The following is a 27775-nucleotide window of genomic DNA, read 5'->3' on the forward strand; positions in this document are numbered from 1 at the left end:
AACATATTGAAAAAAAAAACAAATAATGCACCAAAATCTTGCAAATATTCTTATTAAGGGTTAAAAAATTCTTGAATACAGTTAAACATGTAATTTAATTAAAAAATCTACATATAATTCGTATTATTTTCTTTCTCTAACCATATCCACCACAGTACCTGCCAAACTGTATACGCTGTGCTGCCAAACTTACCCGTCAGTGTACACCAGTTTTGACATTCCGTGCAACGCTGGCATACGAACGTGCAGCACAAAGCAGAACTGTAAAATTCACGGAATTATTTTTCGCCGTTGCGAGGCAAAACGTCAGTTGAGAAACAAATGGCGGATCGATTATAAGTGTAGCGGAAGAAGTGCGTGTCGAATTTTCCATAATTTACGGGCAGTGCAAAAATAATATATACACACATTGTGAAAAATAGTTTAAAATATCAACACAATCATATATAATTAAGTGAGTATGCCATTGGCGGTGTTTATTTGCGCATTTTTGGCAAAGAAAATACAGCCAAGTGCCATGAAAATTTTTTGCAAAGTTTGTGAATATCGGTGAAAAAGTGTACAAGTGTGTGAATAAATTGCATAAAATGTAAATTGGAAATGAGAAATATGTGAAAGATAGACAACGAAACGAAACGAAACAATTGAGTGCTATAGAATTTATGCAAAATGCGCTGGATTTTTAGAAATTTCAACCAAGTGGGGGGTCCGTAGCAATTTTTTTTGTTTTTATCGAAAATTTTACCAAAGTAATATAGCAGCTGTCTGATTATATAGTAAATATTATTATAATAGCAGTATTGGCACAAAAGTCAGGTAGAAAGGCTGCAATAATAGCGTAATTGCTGGTGTGGCTATTCTAGCAGCAACAACTCGCCACGCCAAACAATTTCTATAGCTTGTGCAATAAGTGCTGCAACTGAATAAATAAAAATTATAGAATTACTCTATGCAAAAGTTGGTTCTTTAGAGATTTTTAGGTTTTTGTCCATAAAATTTTCATATAATTTGTTCTTTTTTTTGCTTTCCTATCGCCACTTATTTGCTATTTCTCTCTGTTTGCTCGGTACGCTTTGTGCTGCGTCTTCTTGTTGTTCATTCATGATTCTTGACGTCTGCTTTTCACCTATATTCGTAGTTGTTTTGCTTACTTTTCTCCTTGGCATTCGCCAATTGGATTTTTAAATGCTGTTCAGTCGGCTGTCGGATATTTTTCGCCAAACGTTTGCGGAAAATCTAACGATTTGGTAGTTAAAATTTTCAATTTTGTTTTTAATGCGACAATTTACAATAATTTGTACAATGTGATTTTACAAATACAAAGCTGAAATTTATATAAAAAATATTGTGTAATAAATTGCTTATTGTGCTATAGTTTCGTATGTACGTTTGTAAAACGCTGTTTAGTAGAAAAATTATTACTGTATGTAAAATAAATTCGTAAATTTCAACTTTAGGCTTCCAGTTTATAGTAGTTCTGCGTGTTAATAATCGTTATTGTGCTTCGATTTAAAAATATATCAAATTGTTAAAAAAAAGTGCATATTATAACCGGCAGTTAGTGTCAAACGCTTCTAAAACACAACAAAAATCCATAGCAGCTGCGTAAACAGTTAATTGGTATACAAAGGTGCGGCTCGCCTGTAATCTTGGCAAAGTAAAGCCTGTCAATAGCGCCGTGTACAAGCAACAGCATTGTTTCAACTCTTACAGTTCAAAAAGGTAAGTTGCCGGATTTTGTTGTGAAAAAGTCATAATTTTAATGCGCGGCGTTAGAAAAAATTATAGAATTATATTGTGATAATTTTTAATTATTATTTGGTTTTATATATTTTTTCATTATTACTTTGTTTTATATATGTACATACATACATATAGATATTTTTTGAACTTTTATTTTATTTTTGATTTTTATTTTGTTTTATATACATATATAATTTTTCATTCAAAAATGTTTTTTATTTTATTTTTATTATTATTTTTAAATATATTTTCTTATTTTTTAATTAATTTTCACAAGCTTTGTCCGCCTTATTCAAATATTGTATGCGTGTGTAAGCTTTGTGTAAAAAAAGTTGCTAATAGCTCAAACTTGCTTTGTGTGAATAATATTCTTAAGAAGTGCTTTAACATTTATTGTGAACTCGTAGGTTTAACAAAAGTTAACTAATTAGTTATCCGTTTAATTATGGAGTGATTCTCTTACTGTTTTTGGAAATAAACCATAATATTTTTCAACGGAAAACTCGCATGTGAATGAATCAGATTAAATGTGTAAGCGTTCTGCGGTCAGGTGTATTTCTACATCCTGTACAGCGTATGCTATTATAGAGAATCTTGCAAACTTGTTGCTAGAGCTTATTATAGTAAATAAGGGCGATAGGTTTAGGTTTATACAAAATTAAATTAGCAGAATAACGAGACGAGTTAAAATCCGGGGACTGTATGTTTGGCCGTCCGTACGTCCGACTTGTAACTTGTGTAAAAATTGAGATATCCTTATGATGGGGGAACTGGGAAGAGTACAAATCAAAAATTGTCCGAATCCAACAAAAACTGCTCAGCGCTTAGATAGTGAATATGTGGGAAAAATATCGGACAATGTGTGAGATATATCTTTGAAATTTAAAGAGAATTCTTTCCTAAAATGTATGTCTGTGTGCCACGAATGAACTGAATCGGGTCAGTAAATCCCTCAGCCCCCACATACCTAAAATAAGGATTTTCGAGCTTTCGGGTGCCTTTATACCCCTTATACCGGCCAATATATGAATTATCTTAATAATACAGTATTAAAGGAGCCTGTTTTTCTAATAACGGTGAATATTTTTGCTAAGATTGTATAACATCGTGTGAAAACTCGATCTAGACTGCGTATAAAATAATCGGTTATATCTGAACTTATCTCCTCCTTACTTGTTTTGTTTTTAGCTACCCTCCCTCTTCATAGTAAAGTAATCATTACTTATGCCACTCATTAAATGCTTGCTTCCTTATTAAACTCATCATTAGGCCTCCTCATCACCACTGTCTTGATGTTCCCTCATTCTTAACTTAACATTTTCTTAACACACAGAGTAACAGTAAGCCTCACAAAAACAACAAGCTGATAAAAGTATTAATCCATTTTCGTTTTGCCGGAACTTAAACATTCCTTGATATTTTTCATTCTGCGCTTCTTCATTTATTCTTCTGCTTCAATGTTATTTTTCGTATTTTTACTTTTTAGACTTTTTATTAGCGCTTGGAAACAAGTTTAGCCAGTTTGCTTGAGGCTCGTCTAATGTCGGGCGCTAAAAGCGGTGGCAATGTCTATACAAGTTCGACTTCTTAAAAAAAAATAATAAAAAGCATGAAAAAGGAAAATAATAATAATAAAAATTAAAAAAGAAAATAATAAGAAAAAATACTTTAAAATAAGATCATAACTAAAAAGTGCTGCACAACAAAAAAAAAGTTCTAAAGAAAGCAAAGATCTTGAATCGCTGTATGAAGAAAGAGACGAGATTGAGTAAAGTAAAAGAAATTAAAAATAAAACTAAAATATAAAGAAAGCGTAGAAGCCACTTTAGTCGATTTTAATGAATGTGTGTGCTTCAACTGGCTGCGCTGCTTACATATGTACAAACATATGGTATCTACATGCTTTGAAGCTTACAAATGTACAAACATATGTATCTACATACATATGTACATGCTTTGAAGTGGACGGCACACAGAACGCAAGCAGCCACTTGAGCATCTCAAATGACACACCAACAACTATTGCTGCCCCACATGTCGGCGCATTGGAGTAGCCACAGCACCTACATACATACATATGTATATAAAAATTTCAATTTAATCAAAAAAGAAGAGGTTTTGAATTTTCTGGTTTGCCTGCTGTGCTTTGATTGTGGCAAATCAAATTGGAATACCAATTCGCAGTCTTCCTCCAAAGCATTTAGTTAGTGATTGTGTACATTCATACATATGTACATGCATATACTCATACGTACATATGTATGTACATATGGATGTATATGGAAGCGAAAATTGTAGGGAAGTTGCAAAAAGTTAGCTAGTTTTGGTGGAAAAAAGAATGACAATTATAAAAAAATAATATAATATTTATAAGCAATTCATAATTGTAGAATTATTAGTCTTTGACGAATTTCTTCGTTTTTTGATATATTAATTTTTAATGCTGCATAGTTTGACAAAAAAAATTTGAGTGATGAAGTAAAACACAAACAAGTCTACACATCAACATTTGCTGCTTCGAAGACAATATCTATCACAGAACCATTTCATATAGCAGAAGAGAATATAAAAAAGCCTTTATCTTGATATTGCTCGCTCAGATGATATAGGCAGATCGATATGTCAGATGCTATAGTGTTGTTTTCATACATACATTTGATACTTTATTTATTTGCTTTTTAAAAATTATTATTCGATTTTCTTGTAAAAACGTATTATGAAAACTTTTTTTTAAATATTTTTTAACAACATTTTTTTGTTTCTATTTGAAAATAAATTTACAGATTTTTAACATTTTTTCTGGCCTATTTTCTAACTTTTTACTTTATTATTTATTTATAGTTGTACTTTTTACATATTTTTTATAATTTTTTCCATGTTTTTAATTTAATATTTTTTTAAATTTTCTTTAATTAATTTTTTTCTTTTTCTTTTTCTATTTCTTTTTTATTTTGTTTTTTACTTTTTTTATTTCCTTTTTTTAATTTTATTTTTTTTCAATTTTATTATAATTTTTTTTTTCAATTATTATTTTTTAGTTAATTTTTTTCTTTCTTTTTTTATTTGGCTTTTTTTTCTTTTTTTTTTTTATTTCTGTTTTTTATGTTAAATTTTTTTGAAATTTTATATTTTTTTCAATTAGTTTTTAATTAATTTTTTTATTTTCTGTTTATTTCTATTTTTTTCAAATAACTTTCTTATTTTTATAATAATTATTTAAAAAAATTAGGGAGAATCTGGAAGTTGTTCTAAGAACCACATTTTATTATGAATTATATTTATGTAGGTACATATATGCGAATTTTTACATATTTTTCATTTATTTTTTCAATTTTTTCATGCTTTTAATTTAATTTGTTTTTTAATTTGTTTAAATAAATTTTTTTTAATTTCTCTTTTTATTTTACTTAACATTTTTTAACTCTTTTCTTTATAATCTATTTTTTAATTATTTTAAATTTTTATAATTAGTTTTTTTAATTATTATTTTTTAATTATTGTTTTTTGTTTAATTTTTTTTTTAATTTTTAAAATTAACTTTTTTATTAATTGTTATTATGTTTTTTATTTCTTTTATTTTTTTTAAATTATTTAAAATATAGCAAAAATCTGGAAATAACTTTAAGAACCACTTTCTATTATTTATTTACATATGTATATTATATGTGAATTTTTACATATTTTAAAAATTTTTTCCATGTTTTTAATTTAATTGTTTTTTCATTTGTCTTAGTTAAATATCTACTAATTTCTTTATTTTATTTTGGTATTTTTTATTTATTTTCTTGATGATCTATCTTTTAATTTAATAGTTAAATTCTTTAATTCATTTTTTTATATAATTTTTTTTTTAATTTTTGTTTAAAATTGTTTTATTTTTTTTTTCAATTTATTTCTTCAATTTTCTGTGATTTTATTTGTCAATTTTTATTATTAATTTTATTTCTATTATTTTCTTATTATTATTATTTTTATTATTTTTTTATTATTATTATTATTATTTTTTTATTTTTTTATTATTTTTTAATATTTTTTTTATTTTTGTTTATTATTTTTTATTGTTTTTTTTTTGAATTTACAATTTTTGTAATTTATTTTCTTATTTTATCGTTTCAAATTTTTTTCCTTCATTTATTTGATATTTCAAAAAATTGACTAAAATTACTTGAAATTTCCAATTTTGCTTAACTGCTTTAAAACCCGCATATTTTACTTTTTATTGAAATTTCGTACTCTCTTTAAGTTCTTCAAAAACCACATTTTTACTTTGTACTTACAAACAAGCATTATTTTTTTCGTTTTGTTTCATTGTTCTAATTTATTTTTGAGATTGAAAAATTTGCAAAAAGTCGTTTGGAATTTTAATGGCATCAAGCAGTAATGAAAGCAAAACATTCAACAAAAATAAACAACAAAACAAACAGAAAGGCATAAAAGTATGTGGAATTGAGCATCATTTGAAAGGAATGTTATGTATAAATCAGAGTAAGAGGGTGTGGCTTTTAACATTAAAAAAAAAAAACAATTTGTACTTACATACATATGTTTAACATTTCTGAAGGCACATACTCCTATAAAGTTTATTTGCAATTTTTTTTTTGTATACAGGCAGAGCAAGGAGTGAATATAATTCCATTTGAGCTTCTTTGTCTTTTAGAGCGCTCAGACATTTTTTGGTCATCGATATCGATTTGAAATTATGCGGATGTCGCTTTTTCGCTAAGAAGCCACACATTTGTCGGAATCGACAATATCGGACTATAATAGCTTATAGCTGCCATATAAAATGATCGATCAGAATCAAGTTTTTGCATGGAAAACTTTTTTGTTTGAAGAGATATCTTTACCAAAATGGGATTGGATTATTTTCTGAGGTGTTGCTATAATCTCCCAAGAAATTGTTTATATCGGACCACTATAGCATATGGCTGCCATACAAACTGATCGATCAAAATAAAGTTTTTGTAGGGAAAACTTTTTTTTTTTGAAGAGATATCTTTACCAAAATGGGACTGGATTATTTTCCGAGATAATACTTTAATCGCCGAAGAAATTGTTTAGATCGAACCACCATATCATATAGCTGCCATAGAAATTGAACGGTCAAAATGCAGTTTTTGTATGAAAACCTTTTTTATTTAAAGAAATATCTTTACGAAATTGGACATGGATTAGTTTTTGAGATAATGCTTTAATCGCCGAAGAAATTTTTGAGAACGAATCACTAAATCATATAACTGCCATATAAACTGACAGATCAAAATCAAGTTAAAGATCTTTTTATACTCCTTTATACTATAAAATCGCATCCGCGAAGGGTATTACTGCTTCGGGACAGCCGAAGTTAACGTTTTCATGATTTTATACAACTCCCAAATTCTGTAAAAAAATTTATTTAATTTAAAAAAATCTAATTTTTTTTTATTCAAAAATCAAAAAATACCCCCAATTCCAATACCCATCACACCAAAATTTTCACGCCATTAATTTTATTCGTTCAAAATATTCCACACTTTTGCTTACGATTTATTATTTTACACATGACTGTGCTGCGATAAAATCTAGAAATATTCAAAAAAATGCTGCTGTGCAAATAGAAGAAATTGCGCTGTGATTCAATTCAAACTGCTGCAGTGATTTCAATTGAAGCAAAATAATCAAAATGAGAAATAAAAATCGCTAAATCAAATATAATGCGATTTATAGCCAGCATCCCACCAAAAAAAGGTTGCCCAATGAAGCAAGCAAGCGAACAGCCAGCAGAGCGGAGCAGCTATTTGCGCAACAATTGCTAGCTTAGAACCACATGGGAGCACACATACGTGTATATATACACATGTGTGGGTGTGTGCATTTGCCTCCAGCTGAAACAGCAGCTGCTCGCCGTTGACGACAATCGCGCAGCGGATCCCACAAATATGTAAATATTGGGGAATATGGGGCGCACAAATTTAATGAGGATGCATTCAATTAAATTCATATTTTTCACTTTACACAACAACAACAGCGACACGTAAGCTAATGCTTATGAAATAAAGACAACTTGTGTGCGTTCGGTGTTCGAATATCTAGGGTAGAGGGGTAGGAGCTGTGCTGGGTGCTAGAAATTGAAAATTACTGCATATTCTTCACTGTTAGCCACATTAGGGTGTGTGCATGTCCATGTGGCAGTGCTATGCTTGTGTACCCACGCTTTGAGTCCCCTCTTGCTAGCTTTATCCCCGCCTTCCCTCACGCTGTATTCAATAAATTCTGGCCAGTTCTTCGCTTGCGCCGCTTTGATCAATACAACCTTTGACAATGCACACACACATTTCTTCTCCAAAGGAATTTGACACAAGCTTTTGTTGTGTCTGTCTGTTTATTCTGTCTGCTTGTCTACTTAGTTCTGTCTTCTTCAGAAAATGCAGCGCTGCGGATTTGAGTGTCTCAAATTTTTGTTGCATTCATATTTAATGTTTTTTGTTGTTATTGTTGCTGTTTTCGGAATTGTGCTGTAAGATAATATGTGACAGCAGTGCTTTAGTTGCATATGTACAGTTATATTTATGAAGATATCAATTTAATGCGCTTAAGAGTCTGTGTGGGAGCAATCGTGTGTTTGCATGTGTTCTCTTGAATATATTTTTGTATTATTGCCGTTTTGGATTCTTTTTGGTTTCTATATGTATGCTCTATCAAAGCAGGAACACACATTTATTAGAATTACTTAAATTCATTTTAAAAAAATGTATTAACAATTGAAAAAGGAGTAATCATAATGAATATTACCGTCATAGGGTTAGGTTAGATGACTGATCAAATGTCGCACCTCGATTGATGTATTTTGTCCTTTGTGAAGCAATAGGAAAGAAGAACCCCAAAACTAGGGAGAGGCTAGCCTTACCAAATGCAAAGAGATCACAAGACCTCTTGCGAACGATCTTGGGCAGAATGGATTTTGCGACAGCGCATGTACCGATGGTATCCCATCGCTGACCGAGCTTCCGCGAGGCTTTGCTCTTTAGTAGCAGAACGCAAGAGGATACGGAAACACCGAACCATTTTACCGATAGCGGTTCTAGGGTGCCTTTTCTTGTTCTTGTAGTTCATCAGCTTTACAATTTCCTGCGATCCCGCTATGGCCTGGTACCCATACCAGTATTATCACAAAGCTAGTATCACCGCTCTGCTCTCTTGCGGATGGTCACTCCTCTGAAGGAGGCTGCGCTGAGGAGCAAGTAAATCTATTGCTACCATAATGGCTGCAACTTCGGCCTGGAAGACACTGCAACAGTCAGGAAGACAGAAACTGGAGGTCATATAGAGCACTTGACAGTAGACCCCTCCACCAACCTTTCCCCCTAAGATTTGATCCATCCATAAAGCTGTTCACTGCCCCTTTCCTCCAACGGTTTCTTCTTACCCACAACTCCTTTGCCTGTATATGGGTAGAGAAGGAGTCGCCAGAGTTCGGTTTGGCGACTCCATAATCCAAATGATCCGGTATGAAGCCAAAGTGGATGAAGATATCTGAGGGCTTAGATCCGTTTTCTTTTAGTAAACCAGACTCTCTGTGCCATGATTGGAGTGAACTTTATTGCACCACACATGCTGATGAGTGCCGTCCGTTGAACGCTCTCGTGTTTCTTTGCAAGTGAGGTCTTTTTTAGAGCCCTCCACCATATAAAGACTTCAAAGAGCATGTAGTCGTAGAGCCAGAGGACCAATTTCGGTGAGAGATCCCGCCTTTTGAAAATGACTCCTCTACAGCAGTTCAAAGCAATCGATGCCTTTTTTGTCCTCTTCTCGATATTTGGCTTTCATGAAATTTACTATCCAGGATGAGCCCTAGATATTGCACTGTATCCGCTGGTGGCAGACGGATATCTTCAATTCGTGACAGCGGTGTCTCCGGAATCTTGTATCTTCTGGTGAATAAAACCATCTCGATTTTATTTGGGTCTACATCGTCTGCATAAGTAATCACCCTGCAGCCACGAGTTTCAAGTTTTTTAAACAGGTCGTTAACGACCAGGATCCATAGCAGAGGTGTGAGAACTCCACCTTGTGAGGTTCCCCTACTCCATTCCGTTTCAATCACTCTGTCGCACAGAAGGCTTAAAATGAGGTGTTTGAGGTTCGATTCAATCCCAAGATAGTCCAGAGTAGATACGACTGTTTCCGGCAGGACGTTATTGACAGCTCCCTCTATATCAAAGAAGGTCCTAACAGCAGTCCAAAATATTTAACATTTTGACACCCATTTATATCAACCGAAAGTGTGTATCATTATTCTTCATTATCTTGGTCAAATAATTGCCCGTGTACTGCGCTGCAGCTGTGTAGCATATTAACGCTACCAACCTAGCTGTAATTATTTTCCACCCTCATAATCGTCGGTAAACATAATTGCTTTCCATTTTTAACGCACCTTTTTTCAGATGATTGCTGAAACAAACTGAGTGAGCTATTAGCCCACCTCCCTCACCATTCAAGTAAACCTTGCGCTCAGCCTTGTAAATTCAACCCTCAATTTGAATACCCCATTTAATGCCGACACTTTGTTGCCGTTGCTTGCATTGTTGTTTGTTTTTTTCACTTATCTACCGATTCCCTCAACAATTCTGTTTGTTGTTTGCTTATTTTTGCTACTGTTTTCTTTGATTTCTTCGCCTTTGTGGCTTTCTCGCATACATACAACCCGATTGTCTGCCAGGTTGTTGCACGTTTTTTGGACACCCTTAGTTGTTCGTTTGAGTTTAATACAGGATTTTGTAATTCTTCTGTGGATTTTGTATCCTCACTTTGTTTATTTTTATTTTTTGCTCTCGCTTTTAACCTCCTATCTTACCCACCTTATGACGGACTCTTTAAGTTTTCCTTTGTTTCAACCCTTTTTTTCGTTTCTTTTGCTTTCATTTTTCCCATCACTAGAGTTTGCATAATTTTTGTGGTGGGCAAGGTTAAGACGAACCATTAAACTTGTGGATTTTGGCGAGTTACAGGTAGTCGATGAGCTTACTCAACCTGAAAGGGATGTTATGTGAGGGTATTAAAATCACTGTGCATCAAAATTTCAATTATCTCATTCCGCTAAAGCTTTTTCTTATCTCTAAAAATAGTACGAGGAAAGAAATAGATTAAATGAGAGTTGAAGTAGTGATGCAGTACGAGAATATGAGGTTTAAGATATAAAGTATATGTCTAAAATATGTGGAATTGGAACGAAAAGAGAATAATAATATATTACTTGTCAAAAGAGGCATTTAAATATGAGACGAAGCCATTGAATACAATTTTGGAAAAATTTATTCCAGAAATGGAATTATTTGTTCGAAAAACTTACTTTACTTTTATAGATTTTGAAGCAAATAATATTTTACTTGTCAAAATAGTCGTTTAAATATGAGACAAAGTTATAGAATACAACTCTGGATACATTTGTTCTTGACATTGAATTTTTTTCTTCGAAAAACTTACTCTATTTACACAATTTTTGGAAAAAAAAAATATGTAGACTTAAATACATATACATATAGCCTTTAGTTTTTCTGAAATTTAGGTTATAAGACAATAATTCATAGAAGCCTAAAAATATATCCATTTACAATTTTTGAAAAGGTTTTAAGATTCATTTAAAACGTTAGACCTTGCATGCAGATCAGTGTTTTTAATTATTATGTTAGTAAAATCCTTAAATTGTATAATCGGTTTCCAGCTTCAAAGGTTTTTTTGACGAAACGGTACTTTGAATATTTTGGCAAGTGATATGAAAAAGATGAGCACATAATGCATAACCGATGTGCAATACAAATTTGAGAAAAATCAAGCAAAAACAAATCACAATAGTCAGCGAATGTACGATACAGCGCGAGAAAATCGATATATTAGTAAAATTTGACAGTGCTTGATGTTAAAAAAATAACTTTATTTCATTATGAAGTTTTTGAGGGCAATTAAATAATATTTTGTCTTACTGAAATAACTGACAAGTTTTGGAATATTTAGTTGGACGAATTTTGTCAAGAATAAATCGAAGTTTTTAAAAAGAAGAAACATGTAGAGGTCTTTCGAAAGAAAAATGAAGAGATTATTAATCTATTCAAGAGTATTAAAAGTTCTTCTTGGATCATCTTTAGACGCGAAAATGATCCCATCACTATCATCACCGCCAAAGATCTCTTGGAACTCCCAAATTTTTAAAATATTTTTTCCTAATTTTTTTTCCCAAAAATTACTAACATTTGTACATCCAAATATAACCTATGTATTGTTTTTTATTTCTGAATTTTGAACAATTATTAGTAATATCTTTCATTCCCAAAAAATGAGTTTTTTTAGCCTGCCACACTAGGCATGCCCTTTACGTAATGTCTTTACCTAACTACTTTATAGTTAAATATCATTCGCAAAGCGTATGCACATAATTTCTCTATTATTACATCAAAGTCTCACCATTAAGTACCGTTATTGACCGCGAACACTTCTACCCGTCACACCACTTAATTTTCCCACAAACGTAAAATTAGCGCTGCGTCCCAGTGAACTTTCCGCACCTAGACAGATACATACTTTTATACGCCCATTTACAGTTGTAATACAGTTATTCACCTATGTCTATATGTTTCTATTGCCCTACAAGCAACACATTACTGCCTCCCATTCAAGCATTTAACTTACGTGTAAGTTTCCACGTGCCAATTTCCGCTTTGTTTCTTGTTTCTTCAAATATTTTTTGTTTCACATATTTTTATTGTTGCCATGTGGTCATGGTAGAAAATTGAACGTAATAAAAAGCCGGCTCTGAAAAGTCATAACTTTAATGTATAACGTAACACTTGTAATATAGCATTTATGCTGATAACTAAGCGCTCGCCTGGGTGTGATGTGGAAAAGGTACCCACAAAAGACGATGAAGACCGTACGACGTCGTACACACTTAAAACAACGATTTAGTTTACATAATACGAGCGTAGCTGTAATGTAGTAAAGGTTTGAAGACACAGACAGACGTGTCTGTACATAATGTCTTGGTAATGATTGAGTAAGACTATGCTGTACCGTTAAAGGCTTGAAGTGATGCCAACAACCCACATGCTGGTGATTTACATATGCAGATACATATTTGTTGTTGGCTAGTTCAAAGTTAGATAGACTACGAAAGCAAGCCCTCACCATTCAGTTTCAATACATACATACATGCATATAAAGGGTGATTCACATCGAGGTTCCCTACTTTTTTGAAGAAAAAACACCGAAACTTCAAATTTATTGGGGATTGTTTATTATCATTCGAAAGAACGTTCTTTCGCATTTATTTTTTGATTATTATCTCTTGCGAAAGTTAGCCGCGGTCCAATTGAGTTGAGTTCAATTTTCGATGACTCGTTGGAGCATTTCGACTGGTAACTGGATAATGACAAACGTGATGTTTTGCGCCAAGGCTAGAATCGAAACGAGATTGTCCGCATAGACTTCAGACTTTACATATCCCCACAGGAAAGAGTCTAACGGTGTAATAACACACGATCTTGGTGGCCAATCAACCGTCCCAAAACGTGAAAATATCTGCTCGCCGAAGTGTTCTCTCAATAAATTCATTGATTTATGCGATGTGTGTGAAGTGGCGCTGTATTGTTGAAACCAAATGTCGTCGAGATAAAGAGCTTCAATTTCAGGTATCAAAAAGTCGGTTATCATGGCGCGATAACGGTCGCCATTGACGTTTACGTTCTCACCGCCATCATTTTTGGAGAATGATTTCACGGGTCCACAAACCACACCAAAGCGTTGTTTTTTCAGTATGAAATAGCAGCTCTGGAATCTCTTCAAGTTGAACGTGAACGATTTATAAACGTTTTTCAAGTGTAAGTGCTTCCTCGATGAAATGCCAAACAATACTGAACAAAAATAACATGACAACTTGACACGACTCAGGCGTGAGCTGTCAAAAAAATCTATTAAAAATTACCACTACTTGGATCACCCGTTATATATTCATAAATATGCATATACTCATGTAGCTGCCCAGTCCAAAGCAGAAATCCGGAAAACTTGCACCAGTCACTTAGTTACGAAGTAAAGAGTGAGCGATAAGAGAGGTTAGCTGCTGTAAGACCTCCTCTATATTATATGCAACTGAGTTTACACAGCTTCTTGCAGCACACTGGAAACGCTGACCAAGTGAAGACCGCGCACACAGCTTCAAAGCATTGACTCCAACGCTCGAACACATGAGCATCGTCTCTAAGTCATACGAAATGCACAAAAAACGACAAAGCAGAACTAGAAATCACATTGAAAACTGTAAACATAACGAATGGCTCCCTTAGGAAGCGTGGTTTTCTATGTCTCTCTATGTTGGGGGGCAAGTTGCAGTGCTAGCGTGCTAGCTAGCGGCGCCATGACCTCTGCGCGCTTACAGTTCATGCCGCTGATATGCGTGTTCTTCACACTTCTAACGCGCAGGCCGGTGCTTGAGTTTTTGTGTGTGTTTGCCTATGGCATTGTCTATAAATTTTCATGTCTTCTAGTTTTACTTGTATGTATGCTTATGGTACAAGCTATGTTTGTTGTAGTTGTTGTGGATAATATTTGTGTGTAGCTCTTCACAGTTTTCTTTCGTATTTTACAAATTAATTGTTGAGTTGTTGTATTCAGCGACGTATATATTTTTACGATTTTTTCCCATGATATGTTTTTCAATATCATTTAATCTATTGTTATTTTTTTTTGTTAATTTCGAATATTGGTCGAACCAATGATACTAAATATGATTACTAGTTAGGCCTAACCTTCAAAAGCTGCTTGTATAAATTGCGGTTCGGCAAAGCAACTTTTGTTATTGTGAAAAAAAAATGGGAATTTCGCGTGTTGATAAAATATTGATTTTTGAAGAGAAAAAATAGTGTTGAAGCAAAAACTTGGCTTGATGACGAGTTTCCGGACATTGCCTCGGGAAAGCAGTGTGGAGAGGTTTAAGCGCAATAAACCCGATTTTTTTCATCGATATATGATAATGGATGAAGCATGGCTCCATCATTTCACTCCGAAATCCAATCGATAGTATTCCGGGTGGACTGCACCCAATCAACCCGCGGGCTATAGCGTTATTGGACCGTTTAAAAGACGAAATCGCTGAAAAACGCTATATTTCAAGGAAAAGAAAGAAAAGCAATGCAAATCGAATTGTTTCTCATCCACCGTATTCTCCAGATCTGGTCTCCAGCGACCATTTCCTGTAAAACAATGCTCGTTGTGAAGAACTTTTCGTCGAATGAAGTTGTGATCGCCGGACCTGAGGTTTTCACCTGGTCTTTGCAACGAAGTGGAGGTCTACCTTTTCCTCTGCTTCCCCCCGCGGGTACTGCGTCGAACACCTTCGGAGCTGGTGCGTTTTCATCCATGTACACGAAATGACCTAGCCAGCGTAGCCGTTGACTCTTAGTTCGCTGAAATGCCGTCCCAAAGTACGCTTATACCGAGTTGTTGACGAGTGCTCTCAGAGAGCAGGAGTGCAAGTCGAGTAGAAAATCGTTCGGCTGTCTGTTGTGATAGCAGCTTCTCGACGTCGAACGTTCCCTGTGTATGTTGACGTGCGTTTTATGCTGTTCATAGGCAGTTGCGTATCTTAGCTGCAACAAGCTGGAATTCCCAGTCGATGTTAGGACCTCAGAGCGTACGCACGTCTAAAAATGAATACGTGTTTTTCGTTTATCACAACGTGATCGATCTGGTTAGTGGCTTTTAGATCCGAATACAGCTAGGTAGCTTGATGAATTTTTCTAAGCTGGAATCTCATACTACAGATAACCATATTTGGGGCCACGGTGAAGTCGATCAGCCTCAACTTATTTGGGAATGTTTCTTCATGGAGGCTGAATTTACCGACCGTTGTGCCAAAGATACCTTCTTTGCCCACCCTGGCTTTAAAGTCACCAAGCACAATTTTGATATTGCGGAGACGCAGCTCTCATAGGTACGCTCCAAGCTCTTGCAGTAGACCTCCTCGCCAAAGTCCTTTTCCCGTCTGTAGCAATTCCTGGACGGCGGTTCTTTACTCTAAAGAGGAAATCAATCAGCTGGGCAGCGGCAACTTCCCAATTAAAGAACCGTAAATTCCAGGTGCATGCCCTTAAATCGTATTCCTTAACATTTTTGCAGGGGTGGCAATCCAAAGGGAGTCTCTCATCCGCGGATGTTATTTTTTTATGGTAACCCAGAGTATACTTGGTCTAAAACCGGAAGTCGTAAGATGCTTGAGCCACATGTAAAATAATCGTTTCAGGTCCAATCGCAATTGAATGGCGTTCAAAGAACTTTCCACACTTGCGTGAACTTCTACACATGCCTACATGCTCCAAGCTTAACCTACCATTCAAATAATATTAAAAATATGTCTGTAATATCAGCGGAACTCAAACTGATTAAATGAGCTTAAGTCGACTTAAGCTTTTTTAACTTAAATCCAATAAAATTAATATTTAAAGTAATTACAAAATGTTGAATCCGTTGAGAGAATCCAAAGCAACAGAAAAAACCCATTTCACTAACGTTTCAAGTTTCTGCGCGTTGAGTGCTTGGGTACCCGTTGAGCAAAAAACAAAGAAAAAAACCAAACATACACAATCGGAAAAAAATTTACCAGTGTATGTGTAGCCACGTACATACACACATAATTAGGTGCACAAAACCAGTTTTTGGCTCCACAAAGCTGCCTGCCACAGTTTATTAACCGCTTCGAGTATGTGTTCTGCGCTCTTCAAGCTCCACTCTGCCGACTCTGACTGGTTTTCGCCTAACTCAACCGATTCTACACAACAATTGCCATTAGATTTTCGCGATCAAATTATAACATGTAATATATATGTAAATATATAGTGTATGCATACATATATACAAACACATATTCGTGTTTATCTGGAGCCGCGTGTGTAGCTCGTATTGCGGAGCGTTCGCGCATCCGCCGCATTGTTTGGCGCTTAGTAATTTGCATATGCGTCGCTTGCCGCATCAGTCGCTTATTAATTAATTATGTTTTTCGATTTTTCCGCCGATTATAAACGTAACGAACATTTTTTTGGTGTTTGCTCGGCTGTGTGTAGCCGCGTCTTTGGTTTTGCTTTACAAATTTCACACATTTCGGTTCAACGTTTCTTGTGGCTGACATTGTCTCGTGTTTTTGCTTTTGTTGTTGTAAATGTTGTTATTTTTTTGTTTTTGTTAGTGTATTTTTTGTTATATTTTTTTTTTTGCTCTTCTCTTACACATATTCATGCGGCGGCGCATGAATATATTCAATTTGTTTTGTTGTTAGTTTCTTACCTGTACCATTTTTTGTCAAGGTCGTCTATACATACCGCATTGCTTTGGTTTTGTATTTGTTTTCAGTAATTTATCAATTTTTGTATTATTGGTTTTCTAGGTCTGCCTTTTTGACCATTTATGAAATCTATTAAGCTTATTTGGATTTAATATTGCGAGATTTGGTGATTTAAGTCGCCCTAAATCTCTTAACAATTGCTTCGAATTAATGAATTGTGATGAAGAGTTGGTGATTTTTGGGTTCACTTAAATTTTTTGTTGCTGTATTGAAAGTATAATTATACCCTAAAGAGTGTAAATCATGTTTGTCACGAATTTTGTTATACCCTGAAGGGACCGTCTGGATCCCTTTAAGGCATATATGCATATAAAAGGTCAGCGTGAAGCGTTGAGCCGATTTAGCCTCTCCGAACTAGTCTCTAAATCTATGAGATATCCATCTGAAATTTTGCACTTATTCTTTTCTCTTCAAGAAGCTGCTCATTAGTCGGAAGCGTTGATATCGGACCACTTTAGCTACCATATAGACTGACCGAATCAAATCAAGTCCTTGTAGGGAAAACTTTCTTATTTGTCCTGATATCTTCACGAAATTCGGGATGCGAGATAAAAATCGATAATTTTTTGGTTAATTATGAGACCAATGAACATTAACCTCTAAGTTTGTGTCTCCATATTTAAATATATTAGGAACTTCATTTTGATATAAAAATCGTTTGCAGGTTGTTCATTACTAAAACAAGGATAGGTGTGGTTTTTAAATACAAGTATGAACATGGTTTTGGTGGAAAGAACACCCGAACTTATTTTCTTCAATACAAAATCTTCAGGCAAAGGATAGGCAGGTAGGTAGGAGTGCAGCCCTGTTGTATTTCGGGCTCAATTAGGAGTAGATGTGCCATTTTGATAACCTTTCACCTTCTCTTTCAAACCATTTTGTGGTTTCAATGAAGCTATTAACGTCCGTTAAGCTTTTCGTAGACATTCATTCTCGGTTTGATGCTTGATGGATTCCAAGTATTCTGGGTCGTATCTGCGATAGGGCTGAGCATTCACAAAGAAAGTGGAAAATTATTTTCTTACTCTCTACTCGACAAGTTCGGTGGATGAATAGAAAGAGAAATGTCAAGATCATAGTAATATACTCCCGTGCCTATTGCGCAGACCATTTTGGACCCCAAGGTATTGACTGAGATGGTAACTTCCTCCCCTATAATGCCCTTTCTCCATTATCGGGTACCTCACCTGGAAGTAACAATTGAAATCCAACTTTGGGAGAATGTATTATGAAACAAAGGATAATATTATAATTTTTTTTCGTAAAAATAGCTCCTTTGTATTTGGAAACCTCTGCTCTTCAATATTTCACTTGAAGTACTAACAGTATTGGACAACCACGAGCACACGTGACATGATATTGAACCTCAAATTAATTTATTGAGCACCTCAATGAAATGTCGATATTGTAAAATATAGTTTGAGTCTTGTTTCTTGCGCAATATTGATCTTACATTAAATGGGAATATTTTTGAAAAAGCAAGACGGTGTTGCCCTGGCGTAGTTCTTCTTAAATCGGATTTGCTAATTTTAGCAGGTTTGGTCAAATACAAAATTTTCTCGTCTATTTGATAATAAACAAAGAAAATAGTCCCTTGCAAATAAATTGCAACCCTGTGTTTTCAAAATCTCTCATGTGATGAGGCGTTACATAGCCACTACCGAAATTAAGGCAGTCTTTTTCAGTATATCACTTTTGTATCATTCCAAATTGCGTAAACGTAGCTTTGAAAACATTTTTTTTAATATATTTCGGATAAGGTGGCAACCTTATATAGTTATGTATTTGTTAAATACTTTCTTCAGTCTCTTAAAGTTGTATTTTCAGACTTAAACTTTCTTAAATGATACCCTCGTATCCAATTTCAGTAAATGTAGCTTTGGAAACATTTTTTTTATATTTCGGATCAGGTGGCAACCTTATAAATTTAAAATTTTGTTAAATATTTTCTGTAGTCTTATAAAGTTGTGTACTTAGACATTAGCTTTCTTAAATAATACTTTCGTATCAGTCCAATTTGGGTAGGTGTTGATGTGAAAACATTTTTTTATATTTTGAATTAAGTGGCAACGTGATATAGTTATATATTTGTTAAATACTTTCTAAAATAATATCTATTTCATACTAAAAACACCTAATATACTTTTAATAAAAATAGTTATTTAGAAATTTTTGTTACTTGAGGTTGCCAGACTTACAATTCTCACATAAAAATGTGTTAGAAGCTAAAAAATTTAGACTCACGGCTTATGAATAATTTTCAAAATATAATTTTTTAACCGGAGTATTGTTTTCAGATAGGTGACAACCCCGAAAATATATTATTGTTTTTTAAAAAAACTAAAATCGTTATTTTCCTGCAGCAAAACAATATTTCAGAGAGGTGACAATACCAAAAATATTTTTTTGTAAACGAATTTTTAATCATTATGTTCCTACACCAAAATATTTTTTTGAAATACGTGGCTACACCAAATTTATATATTTCGCAATATTATTTTCAAATTGTTATCTTACTTCACCATTATACTATATTATTTTTAAATAGGTGGCAACACAAAACTATTTTTTTTTTGTAATTTAAAAAATATTCAAATCACATTTTGTTTTGTTTTGCAAAATATTAATTCGACAGATGGCAACTACATTATATTATATTTTTGTCAGTTATAAAATTTTCATATTATAATTTTCTTTCACCGAAATATTATTTTGAAATATGTGGCAATACTATAAAGTCTTTTTTTGCGTTAAAGTTATCTTCAAAATCTTTACCGTTAGATGCATTATTACCATTTTCCACAAATCTCCAAATCCCCTAACAAGAATACGTAAAATCCATCAAAGTAAGCGCCAAGTTGTAATTTACGTCAGCTTAAAATAATATTTTGGCAAACACTTGTCAGCGAAAGAGCTCGAGTGGAAAATAATTTGCAGCGAACAAGTCCAATATGAACGACCTTGAACAAGGCCGTCATTTCAATCAAACCGAAAATACATAAGCGCACAGCTAAAATAATTTAGCAGGAAAAAATATTTTAGCAAAACCAACAACAAAGCCAAAGACAAAGAGACAGTTGCTGGCAGCGCACAGTCAGTCAGCCATCCATCACAAGTAAACATTTCAAATTGTTGCAGACATTTTTTCGCTCGTAGCGCATTCGTGAAAGGGTGTGTCATCACGCGCGGCAGAAATGCATTCGCACACACATATGTATGTATACATATATGTATAGATATATATTGTATGTAAGTATATACGCGCTTACTGTTTTTAATCCAGTACTCTATAGCCGACTCCAGTAGTGTTGCTGTTGTTGTTAGTACTGTCAGTTGTCGCTCAAAATGCATTTGCGAGACAAAGCAAAAGCGAAATGCATTAAAAAAACGAAAATTCCCACGAATTTCAACAATTTTTGAAGTACACAGTTGTTTTGGTTTATTTCGTCTCTGTTTAAGTAGTGTGGCAGCTGAGCTATGCGTTGAAATATTTACGCGTTGACGACAAATAAAAATTAACTTTCTGTTTCACTTTTGTTGAATGTCTTCAAACACATTTATTAGTATTTTTTGAAATTATATTTCTCTTTCTTTTGTAATGTTTATATTTCTTTTAATATGGACAAAAATGTTAATATAATTCTTAATTAATTGAATTAAAAAATTATTTTTAATTGTATTTTGTGTTTTTTTTTAATTTTTAAAAGAAAATATTTTTTTTTCAATTTTCATATTTTTTTCAATAAAATTAATTAATTAAATTTTTGATTAATTAAAATATATAATATTTTTTTTTAATTTTCAATTAATTTAATTAAATAATTGTTTTTTAAATAAAATTTTAATTTTTCTTTTATGTTTTTATATTATTTTAGGCAAATTTTTTTTAAATTTTTAGTAGAAAAGAAATTTTTTCTTTCTTTTTCAATTTTCATATATCTTTCAATAAAAGTAATTAATTTGATTCTTAATTATATATTTTTGAACTAATTAAACAATAATTTTTTATTAATTAAATGAAATAATTACTTTGAAATTTGATTTTAATTTTTCTTTTTTGTTTTTAATTTATTTTTTCAGTAAATTTTTTAAACTTTTTTTAATTTTTTATTAATAAAGTAAATTTTTTTGTTTCTTTTAAAAATAATTAATTAATTTTTATTAATTAAATTAAGTAATTAAGTAGTAAGTAAAAATAATTAATTTAATGTTTAATTAATTAAATTAAGTTAATTAAATACTTAATTAATTTTTAATTAATTATATTAAGTATTTTTAATCTTTAATTAATTGAATTAAATATTTTTATTTAAGTTTTCTATTTTTATTTTGTTTTTAGATTTTTTTTAAATTTGTAATTAAGAAAATCAATTTCTTTTTTTTTAAATTTTTTTTTTTTTTTTTGAAAATAGGTAATTCAATTTTTAATTAATTAAATTAAATAATTATTCTTTTTAATTCTTAATTTTAATGTTTTTACTTTTAAAATTTTTAGCTACATATGTACATATATAGTGTCAGTTTAAAATTTCTTATCTTGATTTAAATTTCGTTTGTAATTTTTAATTAAGTAAATTAAATTATTGTTTAAATTTTAATCATTTTAAATATTATTTCTTCAATATTTTTTTATTTCAAATTTAATTTTTTTTTTATTATTTTAATTTTTTTTGTAAAATGTTAAAATTTTTCTTAATTTACTTCTGGATTAAAGCGCAAATATATACGCAATACTGCTTTAAGCCTTATCTGCGGAAATTTATACAAGTATATTATCAAAAACGTTGCCTACCTTTAGGGTTACAAATTATATTTCATCGAAGACACACACCTAGAAAAATTAATCATATAGTAACCTTATTAAGTTTCTAGCAAAAATATGTAATATTACAGGACTGTATATTATAAAGTAAGCGGTTTTTACGTCAGTAAAGAAGAAGAAGAAGTATATTATGAAGAACGTTGCCTGCCTTTGGTTTTACAAATAATGTTTAAGCAAAAATATATGTATATTCTTGGAAAAAAACTTAATTATTAATAAAGTTTCGAGAAATAATGGGAATTTTGACACTACCACATTTTTTACAAATGCAAAGTTTTAGATTGAAAAATCAAATAAAACCCATTGTCGGAAGTTTTTTTATTCGTAGATATGAACTTTTCATTTCAACTTGTGCCTTATTATTCTTGTTAAAAGCCTAAATGTAGATAAAAATTAAGACTTCGTATATAAAAGTTCTTAATATAGAACCTACCTTTTAATATTGCCTAACATCAGGTTTCTTTCTTATATATAATCAAAGACACACGCCTAAAATAAATATTGTCTAAAGTTTAGTTCGTCAAATGGAAATTATTGCCTACATTTAGGCTTATTTCGTATATTTAATCAAAGGCACATACCTGAAAGTATAGTTTCTAAAGGTTCGTCAATTGGAAAATATTTTCTAAATTCAGGCTTATATCCCATACTTCATCAAAGACACACACTTAGAAAAATAAATTAATGGATAGATATAAATAATATTTTCGACACTATTACCATAGAGCCTGATTTCGTTCTTAAAAAACTACTAGATATATTTATGTAAATGAAGACTTGAAATACTGAAAATGAATAAATATTATATGCAAAAATGTCTTTGAAATTTTAATGGTGAAATTCAATAGTGCCGCTTTTCAAAGTAATTTTTTTTTAGTCCTAGGAGGTCCATATTTCTTGTGGACTATGATTTACAAGATTAACAGTTGTTCTCTCATAGTAAGTTATATTTTCACACTTTGAATACGCCTTTTGTATTGAAAAAATAGAGTAATAATTAACAACGTTACATACATTTAGGCGACCGACTCTTATTTTATTCAAGACACTTACCTAAAATACCATAAATTGGAAAGCGGGCTATGATTTACAAGATTAACAGTTTAGGTTTGGTAGGCTATATTTTCATTATTTTAATGCTCCTTTTGTATTAAAAAAATTGTATATTAATAAAAAACTTTGCCTACATTAAAGCGACCGGCACTTATTTTATCAAAGACACAAACCTAAACCAAAAATATGAAATTTATCAGCAGTATAAAGAAAAATATGCGAGGAGTAAGCTGAGAGTAATGATTTGTAAGCATAAAAATAACCCTTCAATGGCTTTCCTTATTTCTAAATCAGCTTTGCCTCAATATTTACTTGCTCGTGGCTGAAAAGCATAACATGCTAAATAAAGCGCAATATTTATAGAAAAATTTCTCGACAAAGTTTCTAAAAGCGCCAGCTAATTAAGTGTAACCCCCTCTCCAGCTAAGAGATAAACTCTTTAAAGTACGAAATTAGTCAGAAAGCTTAAAAGATCTTTTTGCTCACTGCCAAAAACCACAAGCGCCAACATTTCTACTTATTCAAGCGACTAATTGTCTGACCAACGTGGCCCAAAGCGCGTCTACAGAGTAGTAGTGTAAATATGGGCATACTCGGTGCGCAACCACGTTCCTACACCGTTTCGCATTGGCAACGCGAGCAAACGCGACGCTTGTCAACAAATGTGCTGGCGTGTCACAACATTTGAATATTCTATATAATACATACATATGTATGTATGTATGTAAGTCTATATATGCCAGTCGAATATTTACATATCGTAACGCGTGCTGGTGGTTTGTTTGTTCGCAGCACATGTCAGCTGTGCGCATGCGCAAACTTTTCATTCATGCTACGACCGAGCGACCACCTTGCGGGCGTGAAAAGCGACAACGCAACCGAGAACCCCACCCAAATGCCGCATAATTTCATAACTGAAATGTTCCTATTACTTGTTTTTCGCTTGTCGCAAACACAAATTACGAAAACATGCGCTGCATGACTGAGCTCGCGCGCCTGCCTCCCTGCCTTTCTCGCCTTGCTCAGTGGCTTGCTGCTTGGCTGTTGCTGCCAGAGTACAAGTGTGGCAGCACAAAATCAATAAAATGCTGTTAAAGGACGTTGTTAGTGGCGGTGGTTGAGTGAGTGGCTGGAGGCAGAGAATTTGAATGTGAGTGAAATTATGGCTTGAAAGAGGGGGTTTGGATTGCGTATGTACTGAATGTAAACGTGTGTATGTGCTTAAATTATGTATGCTTTTGTTGGATTGTGTTGTGGGAGGTTGTCTGCTTGTTGTGCTGTACGATTGTTCATATTTGCTTGGCATGATTTGTAGGTACACTTGTACCGATAGCCGCCTAGTTGCTATATTATGGAACTGGGTGATAAACGAACAGGCGAGCTACGTAGAAACAAGTTCTTGCTTAACAAGTGACTTTTTCGGCACTGATAAACAGCAATGAAACTACTAGACGATTCTAGCAGTTGAATTCACAAACAAAAATCATAACCCTTTCACAAATACTAAAAATTCCTTAGAAGAACTTGATTTTTTCGCTCAGATTGTATGGCAGCGGTATGATATAGCGGTCCGATCTAAAGAATTTCTTCGGATATTCCACAGATGCCTTAGGCAGTAATGAGTGCCAAATTTCTTGTGGATATCTCGTCAAAAAAAAAAAGTTTTCTATGCAAGCACTCCATTTTTATCGCTCAGTTTGTATGACAGCTTTATGCTATAGTGATCCGATCCGAATAATTTCTGCGGAGATTACACTATAACCTTAGACAATAACCCGTGCCAAATTTCTTGAAGATATCTCAAAAAATAAAAAAGTTTTCCATACAAGCTCTTGATTCCAATCGTTCAGTTTGTATGGCTGCTATATGCTATGGTCAACCGATCTGAGTAATTTCTTCGGAGAATGCATCATTTCCTTAGACAATAGTACGTGCCAAATTCCTTTAAGATATCTCGTCAAATAAAAAAGTTTTCCATACAATCACTTGATTCCAATCGTTCAGTTTGTATGACAGCTATACATATGTATGTTTTAGTGTTCCGATATACAGTAGAGGCCCGCTAATCCGGATCAATTAAAACCGGCCCCTATCCGGAATATAAGGAAATCCGGATTTCCAAAGACATATCAGAACTATGTATTATGAAAAAAAATATAAATTTCTATTTGTTTATTATAAAAAATAATACACATGTTCCAAAAAACAAAAAAAACTTGAACCAATAAAGCATAAAAACGAATGTAGTGAATAATAAACATGCGGATTAGAGAATACGGATAGAGAATGTCGGTCCGGATTACAAGGGACATAATAAAAATTCTGAGTTTTTAACCCTGTCCGGATTACAGTGGAATCCGGATTAGGCCATGTCCGGATTAGCGGGCCTCTACTGTATTTATAAAATTTCCGTGATTAAATAATTTGAATGTCTGTACAAAAAATCACTATCAAAGTTTCCGTTAGTTTCATTTCCTCATGTTTTTAAGTCTATATATTCCTATAATATGTACATATATATGTTTGTATGTATGTACATACAACCCTACTGAATGTCAGCTCTATCGCCCAGCAAAACTAAATCCATTAAGTCAGACTAGCGGAAAACTGATTTCTTGCCACGCTTATCGCACAAAAGCTACAAAAATATATTCACAAACACACACACATATATATTTATAAGCATATACACACGTATAACTGTATTTATGAATGAAATTATGCTTAATGAAGGGTAACAAAATGTTGATATTACACAAATTTAATTCACATAAAAAAGCATTAAAAGTTTCCCCACAACGGAAGCAGGCCGCGCCGCTGCCACCCTGCGTCGCCACACACCAGCGGCTGATAGTTGTCGTTGTTGTGGCATAGACATAAAAAGCGCTACGTGCATTATGCGCTCTGCCGCTTACAAACAGCATTACAAGCTCCACCCAAAACGCCTACGTACACGTTGCGTTAGCGCTGACGTATACGTTGACGTATCCGTTGCACATTACATACGCCATGTGTCACCAGGAAATGCAGCATTTGTTTGCGCTGCCGCGCAACGTGTGGGTTAGCGTGCATAAACACCCACACACACATACACACACTTTGCTGACGGATAGCGAAAATATTCAATAGTAAAATCCACGCCTTTGGCGATATATCCAAAAGCCGCTGCGCCGCTGCACCAGTCCTCGCGTTATCTATGTGTATCGCGTTGACTTCAGTTACCTAATAAAGATTGTTTGCATTTTCGTGGCAGCCATCAAGCGATGTGAAGAGACAATGGCAAAATGGCTGTATGACAAGACCGTTGAAAGTCAACTTAACTAAACTAGGTTAAATGGCAGTTGAGCTAATCTGCGCTGCTGTGCCGTAAAGTGTAACTAAATATGTACACACTCCTTTACATATGACGCGCTGGCAAATTTATGCGAAAATGATAAAGCTATCATAGTTTTATTAGCGTTCTAACGTCGTTTAGCGAGAATTTTGCATTATTTATAGTTGGTGTAACGGTAAAATAATGTGCATATACAAATATTGAATTACGTTGCTGTAATGCGGAGCAAGCTACAATAGTATTTGGACAGCAGTAAATTTGCCAAATGTAGAGAGAAATACATTTTTTGAATGTGTGAAGGTTTGGTTTGTGAGTATTACTAGTTAGTTAAAAATATTTTCGAAATTTAAATTTCGAAATTTTAAATTTCCAAGAAATTTGATTGTTTTGGTCCATCAATTGTATAATTTTTGGAAAATTTTATAATTTTTATATACAATTTTTTCAGTTTTAGTATTTTTGTATTCTTTTAGAAAATTAATTCTTATATGAATGTTAAAAAGTTTTGAAAATCATTAGCACTACTTTTTTCAAAATTAATTTAATAATTTTGTAAACTTAATTTTATGTATTTTGACAATAAATTAACGTTTTCTCAAAATTAATTAAAATTTTTTCAAAATAAGTTAAAAAATGTTTCAAATTTAATTTAAAGTTTTTTCAAAACTATTTGCAATGTTTTTCAAAATTAATTTAACATATTTTCGAAGTTAAATTTTTCTAAATAAATTAATATTTCTTTCAAAATTAATTAAAATTTTTATTCAAAACTAATCAAATACATATATTTTCAAATTTAATTAAATTTTTTAATTCAGTTTTTTTGATTTTTACAAAAGTAATTTATTGTAGTTTCAAAATTAATTATGACATTCTTTCAAAATTAATTACATTTTTTTTTTCAAAATTAATTTAATAGTTTTTCAAAATTTTTTCAAAGCAAATTTAATTTATATTCAAACTTATTTTAATATATTTTCAAAATTAATTGAATTTTTATACAATTTTTTCAAAGTTAAATTATTATATTTCTAAAATTAATTTAAAATATTTTCAATATTATTTTAATTTTTTTTTTAAATTAACTCAATATATTTTTTGATATTTTCTTTTCAAAATTATTTTTAAAATTTTTCAAAATTAATTTATTATATTTTCAAATTTAATTGAAAATTTTCAAATTTTAATTTCTGTAATATTTTATTTTAATATTTTTTGAAATTTTCGTAATATTTAATTTTATTTTAAAATTAATTTCAATTTTTTCAAAAAATTAATAAAAAGTTTATAAAATTATTTAAATTTTTTTTGAAATAAATTTAAAATTTTTTCAAATGTAATTTAATATTTTATCAAAATTAATTTAAAAATTTTCCAAATTAATTTAAAAAAACTTTTCATTTAAGTTTTTTCAACTTTAATTTAGTTATTCAAAATTTATTTAATATTTTTTTTTAAA

General features: G+C 32.2%; 1 protein-coding gene across 8 annotated transcripts in view; it reads left to right on the forward strand.

Moving 5' to 3' along the window:
- The first annotated feature begins 325 nt into the window (after positions 1-325).
- LOC120769762 (protein FAM102B) overlaps positions 326-27775 on the forward strand; it is a 184987-nt gene continuing 157537 nt past the window's right edge. For 6 of the 8 annotated variants that reach the window (XM_040096934.1, XM_040096930.1, XM_040096931.1 and 3 more), the window contains exons 1-2: positions 326-454; positions 1458-1722. The gene's annotated coding sequence lies outside the window, so the exon portion shown is untranslated. Of the gene's footprint in view, positions 455-561; positions 590-1457; positions 1723-27775 lie in introns of those variants that run through there. The other 2 variants (XM_040096927.1, XM_040096925.1) reach the window with 2 other exon arrangements.

The sequence above is a fragment of the Bactrocera tryoni genome, chromosome 2 (assembly GCF_016617805.1).
Source record: "Bactrocera tryoni isolate S06 chromosome 2, CSIRO_BtryS06_freeze2, whole genome shotgun sequence".
Taxonomy (NCBI): Eukaryota; Metazoa; Arthropoda; class Insecta; order Diptera; family Tephritidae; genus Bactrocera; species Bactrocera tryoni.